At 42.8% G+C, this 19,945-nt stretch overlaps 1 protein-coding gene across 1 annotated transcript in view; it reads right to left on the bottom strand.

Moving 5' to 3' along the window:
* The window catches only part of LOC124607034, a 61,533-nt gene extending 42,377 nt beyond the window's left edge, over positions 1-19,156 (bottom strand). Inside the window, exon 1 of the mRNA XM_047139203.1 lies at positions 19,063-19,156. The gene's annotated coding sequence lies outside the window, so the exon portion shown is untranslated. The remainder of the gene's footprint in view (positions 1-19,062) is intronic.
* Positions 19,157-19,945: the final 789 nt, after the last annotated feature.

The following is a 19,945-nucleotide window of genomic DNA, read 5'->3' as shown; positions in this document are numbered from 1 at the left end:
GGCTATCGAAATTCGTACCAGGGACGGACTCATCAACAGAGATTGTGGCTATAACCTCAGCAAGGCATGGGAAACAGCACTGAGTCTAATTAAAAAGAGGCTCAGCAAAGAAAACGAACGAGCGACCAGGGCGGACGAGGCAGTTACACCGACGCTTCCACAGACGCCGACGCCAGCCTCTCAGCGACTGCCGACGCGCGGGCGCGGACCACGGAGAGAACGTCTCGCAGGGGAAGGGGATTTAGGACGGTCGCCCGCCCTCTGGAGCTCAGTTCGTCAGCGCACCTGACGATGGCGACATGTCTGATCGCCGAAATATTGTGCCCGTTGGACACTACGGACCGGCAGTACACCCGTGGACTGTTCGAGCATTATTACATGTGTTTTTTAACTATCGTTTTCTGTGAATGCTTTCATAATACGTTACTTTGTAAGTAACAGCCCAGTACACACCAAAACTGTATCCACAACACTACTGCATTCCCAGTTGTGTAACGCTGACATACATCAAAATCACGTTCTTGTATTTGTTTACTAACAGCCGCTCACATAGTTGCAGGTGACATCATGTATGCCGAGAAAAATGGCAATAGAAAATATGCTTCAAACAGCGACTACAGTCTTAAAAACATGCTGTAGTGTGTCAGCGGACTCACAATCCCAATATTGTTGTTTTTGAATGCAAACACGGATCAAATGGAAGAGTTCAGAGGTAAACTTATTGTAACTATAAAAAAGGCTCAAGTTCAGAGAGAAGTGAAGATGAGATTGTCAGAGAGGGGGGAGGAAGTAGATGTAGGCTGAGGGAAGGAGGAGATGGACAGAGAGAGACGGGAGACGGAGGTGTGGAGAGAGAAGAGGGGGTGAGGAGGAGGTGGGCAAAAAGAGGGTGGACGAGGAGGTGCAGAGGGAGAGGGGGGTAGGAGATCAGGAATATACCCAATTCCCGTACCTATTTACAAATTTGCAAGGGCGGCTAACTCCTCTGTTAGTGTTCCCTCTGACTGACCAAGCTCTTTTGATTGACAAGCTAGAGTGATATCGTCCACCCAGTAAAATTTCCTTAAAGATATTTTTGGAAGGTCAGAAATATAAAGGCTGAACAGGAGAGGTGCGAGAACTAAAGGCAAGAGATGTGTAGTTTCTCCTGGAAACCGGCCTCTTTGTAAGTTTTCAGGGCTAGTACAAGCTCGTTGCAGCTTCGGTGAGGCCTAAATCTCGCTTATTCTGTTGGAATGTGTTCTAAAACACAACCACTAATTGTGTTTAAATAAGCCTCCCCAAGAGCTAATACGTGCAACTAGGTATGGAAATTGGCAGAAAGTTCTGGAGGAGATCCAGTGATTTGTTAGGTTTTAAGATTGCCACAATTTTTGTATTTTTCAGTTCCTTTGGAAGTGTTTCGTCATCAGAATAATGGAGAAGAAGTCAGTTGGCATCTTCCCCAAGATGGGATAAAAAATCTGGATGGATGTTATCAGATACTCCAGTCTTACCGCTTTTAACCTCTGCTAAAGTTACCTCTATTTCATCTAGGTGAATGAGGAAGAGAATTTTGAATCGATAGGAGACTGATATTTTAGCTTTGTTAGGTCTTTTTTGATTCTGGAGGTATGCTGTTCATCCTTGGACAATCTGGGCGTTTTTACCATGTGGTTAGCAATATGACTGACTGAAATGCCAGACTTCAGATCAGATTTATTAAAAGAGTCACCCACTATGCTAAGCAAGAACCAAACTTTCCTGCTTGAATGTTTGAAATTCAAGTTTTCTGCTTCTCAGACAGGACACTTTCCTTTCATCATCAAGACTATGAAGAAGTTCATCTGCAATGTCAGTGTCTCTACTCCTGTTAAATTGTTGATATCTCTTATCTCACCCCGGGATATAATCTCTCCTATATCCATGAGGAATAGGGACGGATTTAGAATATTTTTCTTTGGGGTGGGGCAGGGCACAAGCTTTCATGTCAATAATTATCCATGTCAAAGCAGAGCACAGTGTATTTTTCTATGAAAGGGCACTTATATGTTAAGGTGAGGGTGGTCTTTACAAGGACTTCGTAATAAATTTAAATCAGCTGAACTGTTTTATTCAAATTTTACTTGTTTAATTACAACAAAGCAAATTAAATAAAAATTTTATACAGCTATAACATAAGATCCACTCTGAAAAATACTGCACTCTCAAAAATACTGCAAGTTCAGTCTTTCTTAAATTTTCGATAGAAGACTTCTAGCACTACTGCTATAAATTTGACGTACATGTTGATGTGCATCAAAGCAAAGCCAATCAGTCGGTTTTCCGCCATGGTGCTACGAAGATAGGTTTTTATGCATCGCAGCGCAGAAAATGATTTTTCTGCTGTGCCTGTAATGATGCGCAGAATCGATAGGAACTGGAGGGCGGCTGCGAAGTTTGGAACACAAGATGAACTTTTATGAGGTTATGGAAAGGCTGGTTTGAGGTCTTGTTTTTTCTTCAACGGATTCCACATCATCAGTTCCCCTTTCAAAACTGCGGAACATGGCAAACCATTTTTGTATATTTCAACGTTCTTCAGCACTTCCCCAGTGGACCTATCAGAAATGTATTTCGGTATTAGCTTCTTTAAATGACCAGCTACTTCAAGTTGTGCTTTGGGTAATCTATAGGTCAGTTCATTACACAGAAGATCTAAAAAAAGGAATCCAGATTGCCACTCTAAAGTATTCCTCACGTGACTCAGCTGGGTCATTCGTACGATTCGTCTGTAATGCAGTTGTTCTAGAATTTTTTTATCTCACTGCCAAATTTCGCCGCATGTTCAAAATGGTTCAAATGGCTCTAAGCACTATGAGACTTAACATATGAGGTCATCAGTCCCCTATACTTAGAACTACTTAAAGCCAACGAACCTAAGGACATCACACACATCCATGCCCGAGGCAGGATTCGAACCTGCGACCGCAGCAGACGCGCAGTTCCGGACTGAAGCGCCTCGAACAGCTCGGCCATCTGCAAGTTCTCCTGCTACCCTAAAGACAGGATGGAAGTGTAAAATACTGTCCTGATGAAGTTCTTTTAAGCTGTCGTGTGCTGCTTCCATGAGCTGCATTGCTTGGACTAGATCGATTTCCTTGTCTTGCAGTTGTCGAGCAAGTGGCAATGCTAACCTAAGCACTCTGGCAATTACACATAAAATTACAATAAATTATAATGGCTGCACAACACGAACTAAGAAAAATACTGTTGTTGCATTACTGCTTCCACTACGAATGTTACATAATTTCTGCAGCACAATAATTAGGCTGGGAACGATGTCTCGAAAATGCAGGATAGCGTCATGCCACTCTACCCAACGTAGTTTCTTTATTGTGTGAATCTTTTTTGCTGGTTGATATGATTGTATTTCTTCTTCTAATAAGTTTCGTCACTGAGTGAATCTTCCCTGATGAAGTTCTCTACAGAACCAATTATATCTATAGCATTTCACAAGCTGCCTAGAGTAAAGGCTTTGCTTAGTGTAGGATTGAGCCTGTGCCTAGCGCAGTGACAGTAAATTGCTAATGGCTGTTCCTGTGATATAACTAACTGGAATAGGATTGTCCTCGGCAATAATCTACACCAAGGTTATTTGGTTTAATCTCCTGCAGGATGGTGTTCACAAAGTTTTCACTCGTCAAGTCAGCAGCAGCAATGAATTTGAGAAAATCTTCTCTTACAAAGCTACTCTCAATATCAAAGAAATGTATGAATAGCAATAATTGTCCAGAGATGCTTATGCCAGTTGTCTCTTCTGCTATAACGGTGAAAAATTTGGATTCCTTTATGGAATCAATTATTTTTACTGTAATAACATCAGCACAGCACTCTATTAAATCATTTTGTCTTGTGTTACTGCTATAAATGGCGCTTCTTCAGTTCGACTGCATGTGTTGTATTAATACAGGGCGTTTCAAAAAGAAAGAGCAGATTTCAAACATTTATTTCTCAAAAACTACAAATGATAGAAACACAATTCAAACGTTTCTTGTCAGAGAAAGGTTCAAAGTTTTTCAATGGTCCGCGCAGAAGTTCCATGCAAATCCGCAGTGGCGCTGGCGTTTGTTTGTAGGAAAATGGCGACGACACCACAGGAACGATCATTTTGTGTGCTGCAATTTGCAAAGTTAGAGTCCATTGTTGGTGTGCAACGTGCATTCCGCCGTCAATTCAACAAACAGCCGCCTCGTCATAAGCAAATTTATGAGTGGCATCACAGATTCGTAGAAGATGGTTGCATCTGCAAGCGAAAAAGCACGGGTCGTCCACGCACATCGGATGAAAATGTCGAGCGTGTCCGTGCAGCTTACGAAAGGAGCCCTAGAAAATCCACGACACGGGCAAGTCACGAACTAAACATGTCTAAAACAACGGTATGGCGCGTTCTGAGTAAGCGTCTGCACATGAAGCCGTACAAACTGCAGTTATTGCAAGCATTGCGTCCTGACGACCACAACAAAAGGTTCGAATTTTCAACTGCAATTCTACAGGACATGGAAGAGGACAATTTTGCCGAACGATTAATTTTTTCAGATGAATCAACGTTTCACATTTCTGGTAAAGTTAATCGGCATAACGTACGAATTTGGGCGAGTGAAACTCCGAGGGACGTTATTCAACATGAAAGAGACTCACCAAAGGTTAACGTCTTTTGTGCAATTTCGGTAAACAAAGTTTATGGACCTTTCTTTTTCATGGAGAAAACTATCACAGGAACCATTTACCTGGACATGTTAGAAAACTGGCTATTTCCTCAACTTCAGGAAGATTCAAATCACTTCATCTTCATGCAAGATGGCGCCCCACCACACTTCTCTGAACCTGTACGACGGTACCTAAATAACACCATTCCAGGACGGTGGATTGGAAGAGCAGGAGCACAAGATCAATGTCATCGTCTGTGGCCTCCCAGGTCACCAGACCTTACTCCCTGCGATTTTTATTTGTGGGGGTACATAAAGGACTGTGTTTATGTCCCACCTATGCCCGCTACTCTTCAAGAGGTACGACATCGAATTGTTGCGGCCGTGAATTCGGTAACTAAAGACCAGTTGCGTCGTGTGTGGCAAGAAATGAGATACCGGTTTGATATTTGTCGTGTAACAAATGGTGCTCATATTGAGGTACAGTTTTGATATTTGTTGTGTAACATTTGGTACTCATATTGAGTGAAGGACCGTTGGAATTGTGTTTCTATCATTTGTAGTTTTTGAGAAATAAATGTTTGAAATCTGCTCTTTCTTTTTGAAACGCCCTGTATTTCATCGCCTGCGTCCATTCGAAACTTCAATGAAGCAGGAAAGTTTCCTTGTGAAGTGGGATGGATAAGCAAATATTGGGAATAACAGGTCTGTGTTGGCTGTGTGGGAAGTCTGACAAGACCTTTCTTGATGTAGGAATTGGCTGGTCCTTAGATCATGGGAGACAAAACAGAGGTCTGGGTTATATAGCCTTTCCGCCATGCAACTGGTCTGAATGTAAAGATTGTTTGAGATGAGATGCTACAGATGAGTGAAAATTAGATGGTCTGATAAGCTAAGGAATGAAGAGGTTCACCGCAGAATCGTCGTAGAAAGGAAAATAGGGAAAACACTGGCAAGAAGAAGGGATATTATGATAGGAAATGTGTTAAGACATCAGGTAATAACTTGGGTGATACTAACTGGTCAAAACCGTAGGGAACGACGAAGATTGGGCTCCCATAACATTATTGTCTTTATAATTGCGATTAGTTTTTTTCTATTTTCGTCCACTCTTCTCTTTCTAACCTCATCCATTCTTGTTAGGACATCCGTTGACTTCCCTTCAATCATTTGCACAAATTTCTGCCAGGCACCTTTCTCTCGGTGACTGTGTATAATTTCAGTTGCTTTCTTATACATTTTCATTGATTTATTCACTAGTCTTCCTAATTTTACATCATTGTTGCTTGCTTCCTCTCTACCGAATAGAACGCAAGCTTTACAAAATCCGCCACTTAAATTACTGCTGTAGGCCAGTCAAACATTTTCTTCTAACAATTTTCTCTGGAACGATAGCACTTTATCAGCTTCTACAACTTGCTGTAAGCAATATATGCACTTTAACCACTGAAATATTTTCTCGTCCGTCAGATGTCGTCTTCTTTCAACCAAATGATCGATATCACGTTCATCCACGATAGTCTCGTCATCACATAAACTACTCACATTACTTGCTGAATCCACAGTCACTGGAAGTGATTCCCCTTCCCAACGTTAATTTAACTTTCACTTTTTAAGTATTTACAAAAAAAAAGTGAAGTGTCTTTTGTCGTTTAGACCCATTCACATTATCTCCTGTTTACCGCACAGTGGGAAGCAAACACAAAAATATTTGCTTACAAACAATAGCTGAAGTGATCACGATCGTCACGTTCATTTCACAAGTCACAGAATGCTGCCCTTGCTTATTTAAATTAAACAGAATAGTAATAGCAGTGCGTCTACTACGACCATCTACCCGCCTAGTTGCAAGTTTAGCAAGTTTATACGTGCGAAATGCGTGGGTCATGAATAAAGTGTTCTAACAAACGATGTTTTATGTTTTATACCAACCCCGTCTGGGGGGAGGGGGGGGGGGCACGTGCACCTATGCCCCTCCCCCTCCTCCATATCCACCACCGTCGAGGAGTGTGTTGCTTAGCAGATGCAAGAACAGCTTCAACAAGACGGCTGTAGCTGTGGGGTTTTGGTGAAATAAAACAAATACATTTTTCCAGGTGATGCGAGAATCTCTGTCAGTTGCCTTTCTAAAAATCTGTTTACGTCGCGGCACTGGCTTAGCCAGTGAGATGTATAAACAAATATTGACAGTAACAGATCTATGTTGGCTGTGTGGGAAGTCTGACAAGACCTTTTTTGAGGTAGGAACTGGCTTATCTTTACGTTCATGAGAGACAAAACAGCGGTCTACGTCATAGCCTCTCTTCCATTCAACTGATCTGAATGTAAACGTTAATTTCAGCCCAAGCAACCGATGCATTACCATAGTCGTTGTTCCGTGCGTACTTCAACTGCTCGTGTTGGCTACTAAAACTCCAGCATATGGTGATTGATGGACAGTAACTGGTAGAACATTCAGCGGCCACTCTACGTTAGATAGTTTGCAGATATAATGGACAGCGAACTCTTCAGACCTTATTGAAACATTATGAATTTCACTATTTTGACAAGTAGTCACTTTTGCTGGGCTAATTCCTTCTATATTTAGTTGGCAAACAAGGATTGAAGGTCCAGTTTTTTAGTCATTTGGTATTGATAGGGGCCCTTCGCTAGTATTTGGTCGCTTAAGTTCTTTTGCATGCTTGCCGAGACGATCCAGTTAATTCAGTGCTACCCAGAGTGGACGTGCAGTATTTCACTGCGGACGCAAGCTAGATTTACACCACTGTTGAACGGAATGAACTGTGTGATGAGTACAGAATACTGATTGAGAGTAAATCGAAAAAAGACAAAAGTAATGATAAACCTCAGAAATGAGAACAGCGAGAAACTTAAGATCTGAAATGTGTCATCACGAAGTACACCAAGTTAAGGAATTCTGTTACCTTGGAAGCAAAATAACCAATGACGGACTGAGCAACGAGGACATAAAAAACTGACCTCCACCGACAAAGAGTGTATGCTTGGCCAATAGAAGTCTACTGGTGTCAAACATGGATCTTAAATTGAGGAAAAAATCTCTAATAATGTACATTTGGAGCACAGCATGGCAGTGAAATGCGGACAATGGGAAAACCGTAACAATCGAGAATAGAAGCATTTGAGATGTGATGCTACAAACGAATGTTGAAAATTAGATGGACTGGTAAGTTAAGAAATGAGGAGATTCACTGCAGAATCGGCAGAGAAAGGAAATATGGAAAACACTCTCAAGAAGAAGGGACAATATGATAGGACATATGTTAAGACGTCAGGCAGTTTGTGTGATAATACATTGTCAAAGCTGTAGGGGAAAGCAGAGATTGGAATACATTCAACAAATAATTGAGGACTGAGATGAAAAGGCTGGTACAAGAGAGGAAATCGCAACGGGCTGCATCCAACCAGTCCTAAGAGTGATGAGTAAAAGAATAAAAATAAGAAAGCGTATTACCAGTAAACCCCTCCCGACCCTACCCCCGAAATTTTAAAAAATACAGTTCTCATGTATAAAACAGCTTCAAAAGTCTGATTACTTTACAAATGAGCTAATGTGATATGTAGTTTTACACACAACTCAGTGCTCGTGACGCCATATTTCCATCAATATGTCCTCTGTAGAGTGATAGAACTTTGCAGGTACATTCAGTGGTATATAGGGATACTGTCTACAAAATGTGGTGCAGGAAATTATTGAAGTAATAAACTAAAACGTCATGTCTGGTTCTGAAGATCTGCTGAATGAACAGCGAAAAGCAGAATGCGGTAGACTTTCCTCCTTTTAAAGTTTGTTGGAATTCGCTAAGTACCTTCATCCTCAAACACTGGATGAATATAGACTGGGTAATATAGATTATACCTCTTAATGAGCAGGTTATGAGAGCATTTTAAATTTTTATATTCAGTCAATAATTACACGACATACGTAAAATCAGATTTTTCTTGCTCATAGAAATCTTTAGGTAGGCAACCAGCAACTGAGAGCAGGTGACATTTTAGGTGCTCAGTAATAAAAATGGTTCAAATGGCTCTGAGCACTATGAGACTTAACATCTTAGGTCACCAGTCCCCTAGAACTTAGAACTACTTAAACCTAACTAACCTAAGGACATCACACAATACCCAACCATCACGAGGCAGAGAAAATCCCTGACCCCGCCGGGAATCGAGCCCGAGAACCCGGGCGTGGGAAGCGAGAACGCTACCGCACGACCACGAGATGCGGGCAGGCAACGGATCCACCTTCTTCGTTGCGGATGAACAAATATGCCCGACCAGCTGTGGGAATCTCAGAGAGCGATCATGGAGGAAATGGACTGGGAATGCGGACAGGTGGCGCTCAGTGGGAATGTGGCACGGCAGTGAGGCGTGCCGATATAGTCTGCGCAGTTGCAGTAAGGCTGTGGCGCAGTGGTTAACACACCTGCCTTGTAAGCTGCCGACCCAGTACACATTTCCATTCGTCGCCGCTAATTCCGCGTAATGTCCTGATGCAGCTGATAGCAGTGATCTTCTCCGTTTCCTTTTCTTTTTGCCCTTCTCCAAAAAAATAAAAAAATAAAAAAAAGGTTCAAATGGCTCTGAGCATTATGGGACTTAACTTCTGAGGCCATCAGTCCCCTAGAACGTAGAACTACTTAAACCTAACTAACCTAAGGACATCACATACATCCACGCCCGAGGCAGGATTCGAACCTGCGACCGTAGCGGTCGCGCGGTTGCAGACTGTAGCGCCTAGAACCGCTCGGCCACTCCGGCCGGCTGCCCTTCTCCACTTTCAGTTTACATATAATAAGAATGCATTTTAATTACATTGCTTCAACTGGGGGATGTAATCTTTTATATGATGCTGACTGCAAATGCTGGATTCAAGAGCAGTTTTTACAGTTAATGAATGCAATCTGATACATCGTGACGTCACATCCGCAAGGTCGACAACACATCATACGCCGCAGTGTCGCGGTTTGCCGGCTTGACAGGCAACCACTTTTTGCCGGGTAGCAGACTTCCTGGTTTTTTTCGCTAGGCGAAAATAAGAACGCCGCCAGAGTCATAGGATCCTACTTGCTTCTGCAATCCACGTGACGGAAAATACACCCTAAGATATCCTACCGCCGGGCGGTATTTAGGCTGGCGCACGCCCGTCCGCCAGCAATTCGCTCCGAGCCCTGACACCAGTTCAGTCGTCCATCCCACGGCGGCGCTGTCCTCTTCGGCATCGGCCAGTTGGCGCTGCTGCGAACAGTGCTTTGGTCTGCAGCGACACAGTGGACGGTTCTTTCTTCGTGGGTTGTAGAGGACATAAAAATTGACTTAATTATTTTTATAGTACAGCGACTGTAGACTGTTCCAAGGAAACTTTAACTTCGTACCAGACAGAAAACCTTAAACATTTTGTGGAACTTTAGCTCCGTGCGTGGATGGAAGAACTGAACCCTTAGTTGAACTTTGCTTCAGGACAGTAGGAACGAGTCCTAGTATTTTCATTTGTGTGACCAACTTGTTTATTTCTAAACTATGGTCTTCAGCCAGTGACTTTCGACTTGTCAATCTTGTATTATTATTATTATTATAGTACATATCTTTATCGTTTTGATCGTGAGAGTATCAATTACGTATCTTCCTTACTCTGGCTGGAGCTGGGCCCCTCGTTCCGAACGCTAACAATTTTTTGTCTAATACGTACTGCTGAACTTGCGAAACGTCACTGAGCAGCGAATGTGTTGCTTGACTTGGAAATACCATGACCCCTGTGAGAATGAGTCTTGCTGGTAAAGTGTGTTTCAGAGCATCGTTGACGCTGACTTAAATACCAATGTACATATCGCATGCTTCATATTCGCTAGCACCAATGTAATACTTATCAATAATCCTTCTAATTGAACATTACACATGAGGTTAATTTCCTCAATCTCTAGTGGTTCTGATGCGACCTACTGTCCACACGGGCTACACCTATTACAGCTTGACAAAGACTCCCCTCCACTCTTATAGTAACACAACGTGACTGTTTTGGTCCTAGTATCGAATTGGCGGGAATATATTACGTGAAAATTATTATATCAATATGAAATAAAAGCTCTCATATGCTCTCATCCCGATGATGAGCGCATGACTCAGGTATTTACATAGTTTCCTGTCATTGTGTGTGTGTGTGTGTGTGTGTGTGTATGTGGGCTCGCGCGCCTGTAGCGGATCATAGAAGAAATTGAGGATGAACACAAAAAGAATGTATTCACAAAAGCACATATTTTGAGGCATGTTGGGAAAGAGGTGGCATTTATATCGGCAAGAAGTCTCCGCCCAATATGGGGGCACCTCAGGTAACTGTGCGCCAGAGAGCGCCGACATCGGCGTGCACGGAGAAACACTATTGTTGGAAGCTCGAAGCATGGAAGTGTGTCTTCGGGACTGATAACTTCTGCTAGTGCTTGCGCCGAATATCGCCGCACTAGAACAGAAATGCATTCTCGTCGTGAACGCTGGGCGATCCCATTACGTGGTTCCGAAGCGGAGGCTGCTTCAGTTGGCTGTCATCTGTCGAAATGCACACTTGAAGCCATTTCGTTGCCGTCTCCTCACTACTTGACATGTCTCTGCAGTCTTCGTGCACCATAAATGCAGGGAAAGTTCTTTAGAATCAGGCATGTGTGATTATACGCAATGTTATTAAATTTTTGTCCGAAGAGATAACCGAGGAAGAAAAAATCTCACTAAAAACCGTGCTTGAGAGAGCTGCAGGACTCAGTAGCTTACCTCCTACATGAAATAATTTTAAAGCTGAAATACAGTACCTGACTCCAATGTCTTCGCTGTACCCATGCAAAACTCTAAATCTTTTATCATCGTTTACCATTTAAGCAGTATCGCTATAGAACAAATCACAAAAAGACCTGGATCTGATCGAAACATCGTTGCCTTAGAAAGACTCTGAAGCCTTTCCTGTCATCATTAGTCTCGTTTTATTCCCGGACTCTTATTTTTGTCCATAAGAGAACCAAAATATCCGTCGCATTTTCAACACCCCTCTCAGCTCTCCTTGTTTCTGTGTTGTGTTCTCTATTTTTCCTCTTCTGATTGCATTAATTTTTCTCCCCTTTTCAGTTCTGCTGGATTTTACCTGCTCTTTCTCATTCTTTCTCAGGCCAATTAACTCTTGCTCTTTATAAAATTCTTCTCATAAAGCTACCATATCTCCTTCCCAATCTTATTACTCTTACTTAGCAGAAACGTTATACTACTGGCAAATGTTCTTAAAATTAATAAATGCTATTACGAAAGTGAATCCGTAGTACTAAATTATAAATAACATAACCTAGAAATAATGGAAGGAGGATCACGAGGAAAATTTTAAGGATTCTAAGACAGAAGCAGTAAGAGAACAGGTGTAAACTTCTCAGAAAGAAAAAAAAAAAAGAAACACGATAAAAAGATGAGCGATGTTTGGAGGAAAAGAAAAGAGCAAATGTGAGGGAACCGAAATTATTATGTGGTACTTATCTCGCTAGAACGAACACAAAAACTTACGAATTTATGACGAACCTCTTTTTTTCATCTCTTTACGCATACACTTACAAAATTGTAGACATGCATTTAGCTTTACAGCATACTGGTATGAGGTACTCTTGCACAATTAATAACAAATGTTGGAGTTCATCGTCCCGTCATGTAGAAGTCATAATAAACGGAACACCAACTCAGCTGAACATGGGTGGGAGAGGGAGTTTACAACGACCTTTCTTACATGATCATCCGTGAATTCCCCGAACTGACTCAGAGAAATGATCGATGTAGTAAATCAGTATGCAAAACATTCTTTATGTTGTGGTCCACAGCTTTTGTAAAGGGCATATTTACGTATAATCACCACAAAGTTGCTACAAACATAATTGTTTTGCAGCTACGAGGACTATTTAATTTCAACCTCCAATCGGTCGGGAAATTAAAACCACAGTGAAAATTCGATGAAACTTTGCGCCGATGTGTTGTGCAGTGTCTCTAGTATGTCCGGCGAACGCGTCACGTCACACTTTTCAGTTCGGAGCGCACTACGAGCACGTTAAGATGCGTAGGGCAAGAGCCTTCGATGACGAGGGTATTGAAAGTTGGTACCACGCTACAACAAATGTGTACGTCGGAGCGGCGACTACGCAAAGAAGTAGCTCGAAGGTGCAGTGAAATGATGGAAATAAAATATTTTTTATTTTCAAGTTTGTTGACATGATTAACCAGGAGATACACAATATGTCGTAAATTTTTATGTTAGGGATTGAAAACCCATGAAGTCAAGTTCGCAGATGATATTTTCTTTTATTTGTATTGTAGCCATAACTGTTAACTAGTCCAAATAAAGGAGATTTGATGTACAATCTTGACTTCGTGGGTTTTCAATCTCCAACGTAAAAAAAAAAAAAAAAAAAAAAAAAAAAAAAAAAAAAAAATATAGCCCTGATTGTACCGATTGTATTTCATCGTCTGTCAGGCTAAAAATTTTAAAAAGGGGTATGTCATACTTTAAATCTTCATGCATAAAAACCGGCATTGTCCGGGTATGTATTTATTCCAGTCCTCTACTAGTCCATCTCATCCTTCCCCCCCCCCTCCCCCTCTGTCCATCTGTTCCTTACCCCCTCTGTCCATCTCCTCCTCCCCCTCCAATTTCATCTTCTCTTCCCCCCTCTCTCTGTCAATCTCCTCCCCCCTCTTCCAATTCACCTCCTCCTCTTTCCTTTCGCTGTCCATTTGCCCCTCCCCTCCCCCTCTCTGTACCCATCTCCTCCACCTCGCTGTCTGTACCCATCTCCTCCTGCCCCATCGCTGTCTGTCCATCTCCTCCTCTCACTTTTCTATCCACGTTATTATTCTCACTCCAATAGGAAGCTGGTGGTTCTTACCCCCACAGTATTTCTTTCCAGATTGTTGCTAATATGCCACATGACAAATTTATTTCATGTATCTTTAACATATTTCACGCGTATCTGTACAAATGTTTCACCTGTATCTCTAGAGAATTTTGCCCTGCAATTTCGTTTTTATACAGGCCAATGTTTACGACGTCGTACCCAATAAACTACGTGCTGTTTAATGATATAGTTCTGCAGTTACATACAGTGGTGTATGTAGCTGCTGTTTGCGAAATGTATTGTTAATAGAGTTAGAAGTAAAGAAGTATTCTCAAATACTGGGTGACTAAAGTATGTGTCCGGCCCCGGTAGCTGAGTGGTCAGCGCGACAGAACGTCAATCCTAAGGGCTCGGGTTCGATTCCCGGCTGGGTCGGAGATTTTCTCAGCTCAGGGACTGGGTGTTGTGTTGTTTCATCCTCCTCGACGCGCAAGTCGCCGAAGTGGCGTCAAATCGAAAGACTTGCACCGGGCGAACGGTCTACCTGACGGGAGACCCTAGTCACACGACGTTATTATTACTGAAGTATGTGTATTCGCGGATCGTGGCTTCACTGCTTTTTCACCTCCAACCACAAGCCTCTGATAGGCAGGTGGTTCTTACACCGGCAGCGATGATTTCCATACGGTAAGGGATGTGTGTACCACGTTTTGTTGAAATCGGTCAAGTGGTTTGGGAGACGATGTGAAACATACATACATACCTACGCACATACATATACAATATGTACACCCATTTTAGTAATATGTATGGATAATACATAAATATATATATATAATACACTCATATAAAAATTGTTACCAAATCTCTCCAAACGTTTTTGACTCATTTACCTAAAATTTCACAAGATACTGTAAGAACCATTTGGACAGACAGTAGAGTATGTATTTTAGTATATATAATGTATAAAAGTATAATGTAATATGTAAAGGGAAAACACTGTTAGCAAAAATCTCAAAAATTACTTGACAGATTTATTTCAAATTTAGTACAAAGTTTTATTAGACTAACATGTACAAATCTGAAGTAAACTGGCCAAGTACTTTTTGAGATTTTTGGTAACAATGTTTCCCTTTTATATATTACTTATACATTTATATATTATATATGCTGAAATGTATATATCCTATTGCCTGCCTCAATGTTTCTTCGAATATCGTGTAATATTTTCGGGGTTTTTGCTAAAAGTATTTCACAATACAAGCTCGAAAAGTTCATGATCGATTCACATCAAATTTTAAACGATATTCTACTAAACATTCAGACTAGAAAATTCTAGATTTGGGATAACAATAAACAAGGTCCAAGCTCAGAGAGAGGGGGGAAGAGGAAATGGACAGAGGGATGAGAGGAAATTGACACAGAGAGTGGGGAGGAGGATATGGACAGAGACACAGGAGGATATGGAGAGAGAGGGAGAAGGTAGTATAGAGAGGGGGGGGAAGTAGGAGATGGACAAGAAGAGGGGGAGGAGGAGACAGGGGGGAGAAGTAGATTAGAGCATGCTTTCTCTTTTCTTTCTTCTCCATTTAACTAGACTGAGCAACAGCAACGCATAGTCGGGTACAGCTATTATGTTACACACCGTGCTGACAAAATTCATGGAGCAGTTTTAGGCGCTTCAGTCTGGAACCCCGCTGCTGCTATGGTCAAAGGTTCGAAACCTGCCTCGGGCATGGATGAGTGTGATGTCCTTAGGTTACTTAGGCTTAAGTAGTTCTGAGTCTAGGGGACTGATGGCCTCAGATGTTAAGTCCCATAGAGCTTAGAGCCATTTGCACCATTTGAACAAAATTCATGGCATACCTCCTAATAACGTGTCGGACCGCCTTTTACCCGCCTAGTGGAACATTTCGATGTGGCATGGACTCAACAAGTCGTTGAAAGTCCCCCGCAGAAATAGTGAGCTGCTTCTACAGCCGCCCACGATTGCGAAAGTGTTATCGGTGAACGAACTGATCTCTCGATGATGTCCCATAAATATTCCATGGGATTCATGTCGGGCGATATGCGTCGCCGAATCATTCGCTCGAATTGTCCAGAATGTTCTTCAAACTAATCACGAACAACTGTGGCTCGGTAACTTGGCATACTGTCATCCGTAAAATTCCATCGTACTTTGGGAACATGAAGTCCGTGAATGGCTGCAAATGGTATCCAAGTGGCTGAACATAACCATTTCCACTCAGTGACCGGTTCAGTTGGACCAGAGGACCCAGTCTATTCCGCGAAAGCACAGCCCACACCTGCTTGCACAGTGTATTGTTGACAACATGGGACCATGGCTTCGTGAGGTCTGCGCCACACTCGATCCCTACCATCAACTCTTACCAACTGAAATCGGGACTAAAATGACCACACCACTGTTATCCAGTCGCCTAGGGACTATCAGATGTGATCACGGACTGAGGAGAGATGCTGCAGGCTATGTCGCGCTGTTAGCAAAGGCACTCCCATCGGTCGTCTGCTGCCATGTCCCTTCAACATCAAATTTCGCCACACTGTCCTAACGGATACGTTCATCGTACGTCTCACATTGATTTCTGCTGTTAGGTCTCACAGTGTGGTTTGTTTGTTACGACTGACAACTCTACGCAAACGCCGCTGCAGTCGGTCGTTAAGTGAACGCCGCCCGCCACTGCGTTGTCCATGGTGAGAGGTAACGCCTGAAATTTGGTATTTCCGCCACACTCTTGTCACTGTAGATCTTGGAATATTGAATTCCCTAACGATTTCCGAAATAGAATGTCCCATGCGCCTAACTCCAACTATCATTCCACATTCGATGTCTGTTAATTTTCGTCGTGCGACCATAATTACGTCAAAAATCTTTTCACACGAATCACCTGAATGCCAGATGACAGCTCCACCAGTGCATTGACCTATTATACATTGTGCACATCCGTATATGAACATTTCGCCGTCACATGAATTTTGTCACCTCAGCGTGTATCTGTTTGGCGTTGAATTCTAGACAAGATGATTTCGCGCCGTACTCGAAACTCACTCAGTTTTACGGCGCCAAAGTCTATAACTTGAATACCGTAATTTATAGAGAATGTTTCAAAAATTATTTTAAAGACTTGGTGGATAGGTTCCTTATACCAAAACAAGGAAAAAGTTCAGATGACCACATGTCCAAAAATCCATCGTTTTCGAGTTATTAATGAAAGTTACCGTTCAACGGATTTCCAGCACAGCATAACAGCTTCACTTATCTATTCCTTCGTTTGACACATTGTATCTTAGGTGACGTTGTGTTCCCAGGGAGACTTGTTTATATTCATCATTCTTCTGTCTTCAAAGTGTCGATTGTGTACATTTACTACTGGTAGTGAGATAAGTGAAAGTTCTCCGTTCAAGCATGGCAGGATATTCATTTCATGAGCTGTGAGACACGATTTTTACGTCGCGCGAATGATGTTGGTCATGAGGCTGAAAGGCTGCATTATGCGGCGTTTCCAGACCGAAGAGAGCCGTATCATGCAACTTTGTTGCTGTGTATCATTGCATTGTCGATACAGGATCCATAGCACCACAGATTATTGACCACGTGCTGCTCGTACGACTGACCAGGAAGAGTGCGTTCTACTGGCTGTCGAACAAGAGCCAGGTATCTGAGCACGACAAGTGGCTCTGGCGTGTGGTAATCTTCACATTCAGTTTGGGGGACTCTTCACAAGGGAATCACGTGTCCGAATCATGGTCAGCGTGTGCAGGGCCGTACGCCTGCCGGTCACCTACTAGAAGAGCTTCTGCCGAAGGTTTGTTGGACAAACTGCCAGTTCGTTGTTTGTCTCTTTAGTTTTGTTGATAGACGAGGCTACGTTGGGAAGAGATGGAGTAACAGTTTTCCACAGCCAACATACATGGGCCAATCGCAATCCTCATGCTGTAGTGCAGATATACTGTCTGCCTAAATAAAGAGACTTATTTCTGTAATATAATAAAAAATATAATTAAAAAAGTTTTTTAGATATATTGAATTAATGAGATTACTTTTTCGGCACTCGGACAATTAGTTCATATTGGTTCTGCATGCACAATACTCTTTTTCCCTCTGTATATTTTGCTTACCAATTAATAATGCTATGTCCGATCGCCGTATCCACCCACAAAATCTTGACAGTGTCCATGTTGCGTTAATCGGATCTTCGTGAATTCTTCGAAGTACACAGGTGGTCTTCAGTTCTTCTTATTACAGTACTACTTGGAATAATAATTCATACAATCTTTCAGTTGGTAAAATAATACTATATTCTTCTCTTCGATGCGCACAGAAAACACAGAGTTTTCACTTACTCACATAGCCCAAAATGGCTACCTCTGATTACGTCTACCTTCGTTCACTAGCAGAGAGCAAGTCCTTCTTCGTACTGAGGAACAGATAAAACATCTTATGTTTCTTAACATCTGAAAATCAAAAATACATGACGGTAGGCACAGGCTCTACGCTGCTCTGCCTCTTCACCTTTTCTCTTTGACTTTAAAGAAAACAAAAGGATAAAGCAAGAAATGCTAAAGGTTTATCACACAGTCTAGATATCAGCATCAGTTTAAGGTTAATGTGCGAGCTGGAACTGTAGGTGATGGTCTGGTTGGGCCATTTCTTCTCTCAGCAGCTGTTACAGGTGCTGTCTACAGGGACTTTATTCAGAACACCCTCTAAGACCTACTAGAAGACGTGCCCTTGCAAATAAGAAGAAACATATTTCAGTCTCAGTCTTCGAGATGCACTGGTTGGTATCAACCATGACAAATAGATAGATAGAGGAGGCCCACTTCCATGACGGACCTCTGTCCTTCGGATTATTATCTCTGCGGCACCTTAAACGATTTACCCATCCGGCAGACCACGTGGATGCAGAAACTCTCTGTAAAGTGTCATGGAAGTCTGCAAAACCATTCGAAATCGACAGGGAGTTTTTGAAATGGTCCGACAGTTCACGATTCGACGAGTTCTTGCTTCTGTTGATGAGCTCCAATCATCTAAATTTTTAAACTTTCATCAATAACTCGAAAATGAAGGATTTGCGGAAGCTTGTTTATACGAAATTTTTTTGTTGTGCTGGTGTAAGGAATCTGTCTCCAAGAATTGTAAAAGTGTATATGTTCGGTGCTGTAAAAGGAAGTCGGTTTGGAGTATGGCAGGCAGTCACCTAGCCCAGAACTCAGCGTCTAACCTTTTTAAATTATAGACATGTGGTAAACACCATTTTAAAATTTTGAAGTCTACCAGACGACGTCATACGGCTGCAGAACAGTAAATATCTTAGCAGCTTTGAAATGTTTGCGCATAAAAATGTCGTAACCAGTACGGCGGGGCAGAGATATGAACTTCCTTCATCCCGAAAGGCGAGTCCAGTGGCTCAGTCGCTGCAGCGCCACCGCTTCGTTGACAGAACAACCGAGCAACAAATGCGCGCCTGCTGTGAGGAGAAGCGTAAACCGCAACAGTGGCAGGGGACACTCACCGCTCGTGTAGTCTGCCGTGGCAGAGACGGCGCATGCAGAAGACGGCGCTGCGGGCGAGGCTCGCAGGGGCTGCGACGCTAGCGGCTGGACTGGCGTCCCGCTGGAGACTGGCGCGTTCCGGGAGGAGCAGCCGGCGATATCCGCGGGCGCCCCACCGTCTCCCTCCTGCACAGGGGATCGCGTGGCCGCGGCAACTCGTTTTCCGCGATACGGCTCACGCAGCCGCCCGCTGCCCGCGTGCTTCTGCTAGAAAGTGCTGCACGAGCCCAGAAAGTGAGGCGCAGCATCACGCAACGTCTGCCCGCATCCCTCACATCCACGCCACCATGATGCTCTCGCTCTCTTTCAGAGACTCGTTTGTGGCAGCTAATTTCTTCAACACTTATGATCATATCCCCGTAAGATTATATGTTGACTATGCTACAAATATAGCACCATTCTTATCCATCATCTAGCAGAGATCATTGGAACAGTGGAAAGTTCCACGGGACTGGAAGAAGGCCCAGGTCATAGCAATCTATAAAAAGGGGAGAAAATCGGATGCACATAATTACCTGCCAGTTTCACTGACATCGATTTGTTGTAGAATCATAGAACATGTTTTCTGTTCAGACATAATGACCTTTCCAGACTCTGAGAAGCTCATCTGGAGACACCAGCACGGTTTTAGGAAACAACGGTCATGCGAGATACAGCTGGCCCTCTTTGTGCATGATATACAACAGATTATAGATACCGGCTCCCAGGTTGATGCCGTATTTCTCGACTTTCGAAAGCCGTTCGACTCAGTTCCGCACTGTCGCTTGCTCCAAAAAGTGCGCGCTTACGGTCTATCGGATGACATATGCGGTTGGATAGAAAGTTTTCTAACAGACAGGGAGC

The sequence above is a fragment of the Schistocerca americana genome, chromosome 3 (assembly GCF_021461395.2).
Source record: "Schistocerca americana isolate TAMUIC-IGC-003095 chromosome 3, iqSchAmer2.1, whole genome shotgun sequence".
Classification (NCBI taxonomy): Eukaryota; Metazoa; Arthropoda; class Insecta; order Orthoptera; family Acrididae; genus Schistocerca; species Schistocerca americana.
Note: the sequence above shows the minus strand (reverse complement) of the source record. Positions and strands in the feature narration are given on the sequence as shown.